The 10,986-nt window shown below is 36.3% G+C and overlaps 1 long non-coding RNA gene across 1 annotated transcript; it reads right to left on the reverse strand.

The window, feature by feature from the left end:
- Positions 1–7,257: 7,257 nt before the first annotated feature.
- Positions 7,258–10,314, reverse strand: LOC111236057. Its single transcript, XR_002665713.1, has 5 exons — positions 10,263–10,314; positions 9,671–9,779; positions 9,358–9,389; positions 9,194–9,245; positions 7,258–9,041 (listed from the first exon to the last, which is right to left on the reverse strand). It is a non-coding gene; the product is annotated as an uncharacterized LOC111236057 (long non-coding RNA).
- Between the last annotated feature and the right edge of the window lie 672 nt (positions 10,315–10,986).

Consider the following 10,986-nt stretch of genomic DNA (forward strand, 5'->3'; position numbering starts at 1 on the left):
CTGGACACTGATATCCATGATAGCAGTGAAAACCAATGAGAACGAGCCATACAAATGGTGTGAGCTGGGTGGGTGTTGTTATTATTATCTGATTTGCTGTTATAAATCAGGGGAATTGGCAAACTAAGGGCACACTCATCAGTCAACAACAAACCCCAGTGGAAATTGTTGATCAAAGCAGCAGCTTATAAAAATCGCTTACAACAGAAAAAAGGAGAAATAATACTTGTGTTTGTGCTCATTATTGACTTGAGTGAAGTGGAAAATAAGCAAAAATATGTGTCTGCATGAGCATTGTTCCTTGAGCATCAAAATATGTTGACTCTATGGTAACATAGCCACATTTTCACTGTTTCAGTCTTGTATAACACGAAAAACTGGTCAATGCACAGCTAAACTCTGAACACGCTCAGTGTTTCGATTTATTATTTCATATACTACTTTTTATCTACGCACATACAGTAAGCTGCGGCATATTGTCTTGGTATTATTAGCTCAACTTTAACTTATAATTTTTATGCTTGGCAATATGTATCAGCTTTGTTGTTATTGTGACAGTCTCTGGGCTTTACTGAGCAGCAGTTAGTTCTGACAATCAGTCCAAATTGGATGCAAAATTTTCATCAATCTTACCATAAATTCCTTATTTACAAAACCTAAAAGCTAAGTGTGTCTCACACTAAAAACAAATAAAGCAACATTGTGTCTTTCATAAAGACTATGAATTCTTTCCCTTGCTTTTTATTTTTTTAATTATAGTGTCATGTATCATTAAAAACGTAACACTACAAGGACATGATTGTAAGAATAGTAAAATTAATATCTTGAATAACAGTTATGTTTATTCAAATAAATCAATAGTCAGTCCAATAGGTTTGCCATGACTGGATGTTCAGAGTAGACTTGACAGAATGAAATCTGGTAGTTCTGCACTCTGACATTTTCTCATGCCTTCAAGTGTTAACTCCCTCAGTGTTGCAGCGTAGACGGTACTCCGTGTTACACTGATATGATTAATTTATAACCCAGGGCACTGCTGATAAAGTGATAAAAACTACATGCTGTACACGATGTGCTGGTGTTGTGGGTATATGTTTTATCAGTGACAGTGACAAATTTGAGAGTTTTTCACACACAAAACAATTATTCATCCATCTGGATGTTCTGAAAAGCACATTTTGGGAAATTAACTGAAAGTTCTTCTATTAACTTCTTTATGACTTTAAGACTAACTCCATGAGAACTGAAGATGTCAACTGCCCAAAACACCACTGTGATAAACTCAACCACAGCTACGTCACAGTTATGTTTCTATAGTGTTTTAATTATGTTGGCTGTAAGAAAATTAGCTTTACCACTGGAGGAAAATCAGAGAATGGTCTCTTTGACACGTGGCATGACTGAGCAGGGACACGCAGCAGTGTAAGTGTCTGGGTGGCGTTTCAGGTACATCATGCTGCTTATTAACACATAAAAAGATCTGGTATAAAGTTTAAATAAAACTTTATTATAGTTATAATTTGATAAGAAAGTAATAGTCACATTGCAAATTGTCCCAGTTAAAGCTACATGTTGAAATAACCTACAGGTGTTGCAGAATGAGATGAGAACAAATCTCAGTTCAGTATCAGAAAAAAAGACAAATCATCCTTAAGCCACATGTATCTAATAACTGTCTTAGTCTTAATGGACAATATGTTCTATATTGTAGAAGCTGGGTCTCCTGAATGGTGTCATTACAGAACTGGATGTAACACATACAGTCCATACTCACATAATAAATAGATTCATACATATCAAAGAGGGTGAAACAAAGGACACATTGCTGCAACTCTTGGATTTGTTTTTGTGTGATCATGCCGGATATACTGTATGTATATATATATATGTATATATATATATATACATATATAAATATTAATATGAACTAACTGATAGTTCTTAAAAATAACATATTCTGATGACAGTGAGCTGTATATATAATCCTGCTAATGTTCAAGGTAATCATCTTTTCTCTATGAGCAATAGGATCCGGCATGATCACACAATTTTATTTTGCCAAATATAAAATCATTTTGTTTTGTTTTTTGCATAAGAGATGTCTGTATGTGTTTTTGTCTGTGCTCTTCACTCCGGTTTGTAATGGGGAAAAAAGAAATACCATGTTTTTCCATGCAGAAGTTTGGATTCAGCAACAGTTTAATCAAATCTGATCACAGTTATTGGGTTGTTTGTTCATGTTGCTGGACAACTGTCAATCCAATCTATTCAAACCACACCCACACAGTCCTGATAAAGCAGATTAGCTCTTAAACTCAATAAAGAACAAGGATTTCTTTATTCTGAACTTTACCTTTGATTGTTGCTCATTATACGATTGTTGATTGTGAGAAGAAAGTAGGCAGAAAAAAGGCCACCCATCTCACTCATTGGTTAGGACTTCATTACGCGGACTGTTTATTTAGAAAGTGGCAGGTGAATTAACACATTTTGATTTATAGTGGATGGGACCAAAAATCGCTACCCTATAGGCCTTCCCGGAGGCTCAAGCCAAAGCTATATCACAGGGTTTACCTTTTCTGTCTAGTGGCTTAAGATCAGCAGCAGATCAGCAACTTCAATCAGTCAGTCAACAGTCATAGCACAGATGGCAAAGTGACAGGACAATCTGTAGTGGACCTTTTTATTTTACAAGTTTATGAAAAAACCCTTTTGATTCTTTCGATCAGTGGACCCTTATGGGCTAAAGGAATATAAATTACACTTTTGTACTTATGGTTTCTGTGAAATGAATTGAACAGTGGAATTGTGGAGAATCTACATGAACTAATGACGCATGTCAATATGCTATATATAAAGCCTTCATATGAGCCGCTTTGATAACATACACTGCTACCTAATAACAGTCTCACAGAGCAGCTAGCATGGTTGTAGACTCTATTGTATTATGATGGATGAAGTTTGAGGGTTTTATTCAATTTCAATATCAGTGGTTTTACCTACATTAGTTGATTAATTCCCATGAAATTGCTGAGATAGCCTGTAATATGGTCAACTGTCTTGAATCCTTCACTTTATATCTGTGCTTGCAGATGCAGATTTGGTTACTTCTCCAGTACATTAGAGGTCAACGGAATATAAATTGTGATTCTCAAAGCAGTGGAGACTTGACTCGACATCAGGGTTAGGGTTAGACTGCCTTTCTTGAAGCAATTTCCCTAAAACATAATTGTGAGCAGTTGTCATTGGAACTAATTTGATCATAAAAATAGTCCCTAGAAAACAGTTGATGTTAAAACATAGCTCTCAATAGGAACAACAGAAGTGGATGTAATCACATTATGTTTAACTTCCAAAGGAATCCAAATGTTCCTGTTTGAATGCCACATATTCAAACAGGATTAAATAGGTCATTAATGCCTACGCCCATTTTAATTTATAATCTGCTAATAGGATGGCCTTGAACGGCGTTGTTGTTCTCTGCCTCTGAACAGTGATTAACTTTGAACTTGGTTTGTGTCCCCCATTTGCTGTTAATACATATGTAATAACTATTCATGTTGGGGCTGAACCATATGCAAAAAGAAAATCATATTGCAATTATTTTGGCAGATACTGCAATTAAGATATGAGTCACAATTTCAGTTGGAATGGTCATTTTTGCATTTCATTTTCACTGACAAAAAATTTTAATAAAAATGATGATGTAATTTTTGTCAGGGCTTGTAACACACAAGAATGCTCCTTTACATCTAGAGAATATGATTCGTAGCCCGAGGCATCGGTGTAGCACCACAATGTTTCATTAATGGTCTGTTGTGACACATTTTACCCTTATATAAAAAATTGCAGCTCCTGTGATTTGGATATTGAACTTGGTCATATTGCGATTTCAATTAATTGTTCAGCCCTAATTCATGTCAAACAGTTTTGGGTAACAGACTGCTGTGAAGTCCGCTTAGAAATGAAAGTAGACTTCAATGGTTTATGCTTTGTGGCAGGACATGGGTGCACCTTTGTGGGATGCAAAAATAGACATGCGAGGTACATGATGGTGTTCATTAACAAACTACAGAATGTCACACAGAGTTTTAATAAAACTTTATTATACGGACAATATGATAAGATGTTATCAGGCTTCAGTCAGTGTTAAAGAGCATTAAACACTTTATCATACTTGTGAAGGTTGAATGACACAAGAACAAAGCATGTCAGGTCTATTATACAACACCTGAAAGGTCAAGTAGTGTCAAGATTGATTTATTAAAGCTGAATCTGTTAATAACTATGAGACCACAGTCACTGTGGGCACTAATTGTACTTGTTCTCTTTATTGAGAGATGCCATTGTAGCAATTAGGGAAACTTTATTTGTTTCAATAGAAAATAAAAACACACAGTGACATAGCTATTTGTCATTAAACACAAATAAACAAAGTCATGCATGTTACAGCTGTATATTAACGAAGAACATGGTAAAGATACTGCAGGGACAAAAGGAAATGCAAAGGACCTCTGGTTTGTCATCTATCATTCACAAGATTATTTTGTGTGAACATAAAAGAGAGAGACAAAATGCAGTCTTTAGACCAAAATGAGTCCCACCGAGGTCAGGACAGTGCAAACCATCATGGACATTGAAACACTGATGGTAGTACAGGAGTCTGAATCAGAAGAAAAAAACATTACTCTGTCTTCTCTGTTTACACACATCACTACAAACAGATAAAAGACATATGGAAGAGAGAAAGAGAGCTCAAATACCACGCAGTATGTGCATCTCAGAGGCTTCCAGACCAGTGATAGCATTACGGGCAGTGCAGGTGTACATCCCCTGGTGTTTCTCTTCCATCTCACGGATATAGTGAAAAGGCCCGTAAAACTTCATGTGTCTGAACTTCCAGAAGAAAGTTGCCCTTGGTAGTGAATCAGCAGAGCAGCTGAGGGTGACACTCTCCTCAAGTTCTGCTCCCACTGGCGTCTGAACGATTGTTGGTCTGTCAGGTCCGTCTGATCAGATGAGGAAGAAGAACAAGAGGAATGAGATCATTGAAAAAATATTAATGATGATGACCCTGAAGAAAGAAACTTTATTATAAGGGCATGAGCAATTATAAGCTAATACTCTACAAAAAAAAAAAAAAAAAAAAAAAAAAAAAAAAAAAACATGCCGTGGTATATTTTAGTACAATTCAAAGTACTTACAATAGACCTTAAGGCTGCATTTGGCTGTTTCAAAACTGAAATCATTGCTGACGTTACAAAGGAACTCTCCAGTGTCTGTACGGTTGACAGGGTTGATGGACAGCACTCTGTTGCCATCATGGAAGCTGAATCTGTCCCCAGAAACCAGAGGTATACCGTCTTTCATCCACACTCTGGTAGATGGGGAGCCGTCAGCATCACAGGTTAGCTTCACAGAGGTTTTACCTTCTATTAAATTCTCTGTGGGGCAGGCTATGGTGGGTCGCGACACTTTGGCTGTGCACAAGAAAAACAAAAAAGATAATAAGAGAGACAACAATAATGACAACATTCCTAAGTAATGTGATAATACATTCAATTAAACACTATTCAATGTATTTTTTTTTTTTTTAAAAAAAAGACATTTAGCAAAGGATAGCAGATTTCTCATTCCAAAGACATTAAAAACATCAAAAGGGGTGTCAGATTCATAAATCATACTTACTCAGCACCTCCAGCTTAGCGGTTCCTTGAAGCTGCCCTGCTCCCTGAGGGATGATGATTAATTCATATTCTCCGCTGTCTTTCTCTGTCAGATTTCTCAGCACCAGAGACCCAGTAGCTTTATCCAGAGTGATCCTGTTCTCATAGCCTTGTCCCACTACGTCTGCACTGGTGGAGGTTATTACATTGGTGGTACCGTTGAAGCTCCAAGTCAGTGCCAGAAATGGTTCAGCTGCCGGTTTTACAGATGTTGTGAAGGTCACACTCTCTCCCGCTGCTCCACGAAGGAAGTCAACAGTGACTACACCGGCTCCATGGCAAAGACCTGCTGAAATATGAACAACTGTTAGCCAACATTTCACAACTTATAGTTCTATTGATGATAAATTTGATCATCACTTGTAATGTATTTCTTACCTGAGGAGAGGAGCACAAGTATGGCTGATCTGAGGAATGTATAGTTCATGGTGTGTTACTCAGTCTGGTCCTCCTCTGATGTTATCTGAGCTTCTGCCACCTGTGTAAGAGCAACAATGGAATAAGTATCCCTGAGATTATCTGCAATAAATGAAACATGTCATCAAGACGTCCACAGGCTTGACATGTGTAATTATTACCTCCACTAACCTTTGATTAATGTGTCTGTCCAGACTTACATAAGCTAATAAAACACAACTTCATTTTCTGAATACCAGAAATTATGATTATGATTCATTATTACCTCATCATGCCTACAGCTATGCTAGCAGATTACTGAGATGTAAGTATCCAGGCACAGCGGTGCTTTGTATCAACATCAATATGCTATCATACTCACAGTGATAATGTTTATAATAATGATAATAATAAACTTAATTTGTACAGCTTTTTTCAAAACAAAGTACTTAACATGGTTGGAGCTGGATTAAAACACAAGCAAATAAAATTTGGCAAGTAAATATAATACTAAACTGAAATGGAGTAAAATACATTAGTAAAAGGCACAGGTATGGTGTTCACTATCTTAACTTACCATGTCAGCATGCAAACATTTGCAAATCAGTACTGGATGGTGACCTTAGATGAAAATCAGATCACGGAAGTCACACTTTATCCTGAGGGGAACAGGAATGTCTGTACCAAATTTCATATCCATCCAATATTTGTTAAGATATTTCCGTCTGTAGTGTTGGACTGACCCACAGACACCACCATGCCAAGAGTCACACTAAGAACATACTAAATATCAGCATTTTAACTATTTTAATTCAATCTATTCAAACAACTTGTTCTTTCCTACAAAATACCACTTATAATAAGTGGCAATGATAACAGAAACCAAAGCAAGACATTTGCTTATCCCACCTCCATCCTGTTGCCATCCAAACAATTTCTTGATCTATCTAGAGAATTTGAAATCAAGGTACAGATTTCAAATTCAAGATTTATCCAACAGGGTATTATGTTTTTTTGTGTATGAAGTCAGTCACTCCCTACTTAATTCAAGTGAACTTATGACATGTCATACATTAATAAAAAAAAATCATGCATATATTGTATTTATACCTTTAATATTAAATGTCAGCAACAACAAGATTGGTCCAAGTCAAATCTAACAATTAAACATTTACTGTAAACTAAACCAAATTATGGTGCACTCCTGTAAATGTTAAATAATAAAAATGCTTGTTAAACTCAAATTAAAACATTTGATTGTGTCTTGAACTGCTGCTCCCTCCTTGTGCAAGCCTCAGGGGGAACTAAATATCCAGGAGGATGCTCGGTAAATCACATCTATACCACGTTGCTCACTGTCCTTTATCCACAAGACAGTACAACCTCACTGACACCACAGGGGGGAAGCATACTGCAGCTTTTGGAGTGAAATTGTTCAGTAGATTCAAAGGATTTACTGTATGTCATCCAGTTTTTACAAGAAAACATGCAGGAAGATTTTCATTTACTTGGACAAAGACATAGGTAAGTTGTTGTCTATGAAGTTTAGCCATTGATTAAGAGTGAAAGCTGGAGGCGCAAAGTCATGGAAAGCTGATCCTAAAGTCTGTGGCGTTTATATTGTTTTTGGCATGAAGAAAAGTCAAAGGTGTCAATTCAAGAATACAACTTTGATCAAATTTAATTATCTTCTAAGCTTAATGGACAAACGTGACAAATCGGGTGTTGAGTCTGCTACATTTTGAATTAACAAATTATTTAAAAATTATTAATTTAAAAACATCTGACACTTTCATTTTCACAGTTCCACAGTTTCCACATATTTGAAAGACTGGTACATATTCAATTATGTTACCAACAAATACAGCAAATATTATTAGCTGACATATAAGCATTAAATATTAAAGACAAAAATATTGTTAAAAATTGAATTGTGTCTTTTCCAAACCTGGTGTGTATTTACAAAGTTGTGGTCACACAGATAAGAACAAGCATTAGATATGCACTGTATGTATAAATTGTTAAGTATGCATAGGTGTACAAATTAGGAAAAACATACAAGTCATTTGATGAACATGGTGAAATACCAAGCTTAACATTTAAAATGGATCACATGACTACTTCTCTGTGAAAGAGGTCAACACTGAATTATCATCAGACGCTGTAGTTCTCCTCAACTAGAGAGCTTTGTAGCATTTGTCAGTTCATTCCATCATTGGTTTTACAGCCTGCAACTGCACTGTTTTGATTCACACTCAGTGCTCTCTCTCATCAACCTTGTTTTCGGCTGTTTTAAGGGAAATGTTAGGGTTATGGGAAAGGACAACCATCTGGTGGACATAGTAGAGCATTTAGCTGCAGAGGGAAATATTTCCCCTTCGAGTAGGTGGAGACCCAATGGAAAGTGCATACTGGTCTTTTTTTTGCCAGGTATATATACTTCAAATGAGTGATAATTTTGCCAGATCCACTTAAAAAGATATATCAGTTCTGTATTTACAACTTATTTCCATTGTCCCCAAGTTGCTAATTATGAGTTATTCCAGGTTTAAGAGCTAATAGAGAAAGAGCTGATAGCTCTGATCAAACCAGAGCTAAACGGAGAGATAGTGTTGGGCAAGAAATGCAGCAGAAATGCTACTGTTGCTCTGCCTGAATGTCTAAATGGCAAATGTTTGCCAACACATTATGCATGAAACTTAATAAGGCACAGTAATAATATATCAAGGCTGCTAAAGCTGTAATCCAGTTGTGGTGCTCTTCTTCCACCTAGTGGCCTCAAAGTATCACTGCATTGTGATTTACTAATTTATAAGAAAAAGAAATGTAGAGGAATAATAATAAATAAAAAAACAGCAGTGGGGGATCTTCTTTTCTTGGTGCAGGTGAAGACTTAACAAGTGTTGATTTTCTGATCATCTGCAGGACAAAAAAGTAAAATGGTTAGAGTTGCTGTTTTGATTAACTATGAGTCCTCAGTCATTGTTGGTCTATAGTAGATTTAACAGATTTAAACCAAGAATAATTACTTCTACCTTTTTCATTAAATCAGGATTGACATTAAAACATACCTTTAGTTTATTTTATGTCCTCATATATTCTCATAAGTATTTTCTTCTTGTTCTATGCAAAAAAAAAAAATAGTTTTGTTACAGTGCAGCTTATTATCTATGATTGTAATTTATTTATATGATAGTTTAAGTGTAGGGTGAAGTCAGATCAGATGACTACTTACCTGTGTTATGTGGCGGGGGATCTTTCTTATTTCTAAATATTAGCAATAGAACATTGTTTAAATTTGGCCAGTTAGATGCGAGTCAAAACTCAAACAATAGCCAATATGTTTTCTGTAATTTAATGAAAAAAGATTCCTAGGTGCCCCTGTAGCTCACCAGGAGGGGTGTGTACCACGTGCTAAGGCTGAGTACCTACCTTAGCATGAAACTATGAATATATAGTATGTTTAATGTATAACATCAGGGTTAGGTCAATGTTAATGTTACAATTAAGAGAAATGGGTAATATCATGAAAGACATTATTCACTCACTTCTTTTTGTAAATATAGTACCCTCCAGCAGCTCCACCAGCAGCTATGAAACATATGGTTATTACTATGGCAGCAATGGCACCAGCTGAAAGAAATCCATGTGGTTTCCCTGGTATGCGTAAAATGAAACAAGAAACCCGGCAGCATTAGTAAGTTTGGAAACGCACAAGAACAGCTGATAAGTGTGCATTAGGTATCATGTAGCAGCAATGATTACATACGGTGAATGTTATTTAAGAAAACAAGTCAAGCACAAAAGCATGGTGCTAAAATAAATAACAATGGAATGGAAAGGAACAATTGGATTAATATACCCTCTCTTCTAAGCATTTTAAAACTAATCTATCACACCTTGTTATGGATCAGCAAAGGTGAGATATATTCAGAAAGCCAACCACTCTTCACAGGGTTAATATTATGAGTTGAGATATCCAAAAGTATCAATACTCTGTCATCTGCAATGCAAAATTTCCTCCCTCATCTGCTATCAAGCCAAAAAAAAAAAAACAAAAAAAAAAAAAACAAACCAAAAAAAAACCCTCACTGTATCCACGAGTATTAACAATATGTGCAGTCAACACTGGTCTGGTACCTGTCAGGAACTGTGTTACAGTCATCCATGTACTGCAGATGATGTTTCTTCAGTATTTCTATTTCATCGCTTCACAGGTGACTTTCCACTGTCAGAAAGATCAGTGATGTGTTTAGTCAACACGGCAGAATGCGTTGAGTATCTTCGTCTCATTCAGTTTCCAGGTGTAATTAGCCAGTTGGTGTGCACTCAGCCGAGCAGGTTAATGTTAAGGTCTCGTTCAAAACTTATTGTACTTGGACCTTTGATTTTGAACATTTTCTGGTCCATCTGAAAGAGAGAAGAGAGAATTTGGTGATATTTACAGTAGCACAAACCATGTTATTTCCCTCAGTGCACTCAGCATTTTACCACCATATTGTCTGAAAAGTAAATGTACATTGTACAGCATCTTACTTACAGTTAACAACCATGATGTATTCAGCTGCAACACTGCTGAGAGGGTTGCTGATGTTACAGGAATAATTTCCACTGTCTGTTATCTTTAGAGACTGAAAAGACAGCACTCTGTCAGTCTGGATCAGATCTGCACCATCCTTCATCCACTTTATGGCAAAGACGAGCCAGCAGCTTCACAGGTTAAGCTGACAGAGTTTCCCTCAACTGGCTGGTTTGTTAATGATGTGACAGAGGCATTCACTATTGGCTCTGTTGGACAAAAGATAAAGGATTTTGTGAGAGAAATATGAAAACAGGAACAAAACTAGCCGAGTCACTGAGAGTT

Source organism: Seriola dumerili, unplaced genomic scaffold, assembly GCF_002260705.1.
Source record: "Seriola dumerili isolate Sdu_G_001 unplaced genomic scaffold, Sdu_1.0 BDQW01000551.1, whole genome shotgun sequence".
Classification (NCBI taxonomy): domain Eukaryota; kingdom Metazoa; phylum Chordata; class Actinopteri; order Carangiformes; family Carangidae; genus Seriola; species Seriola dumerili.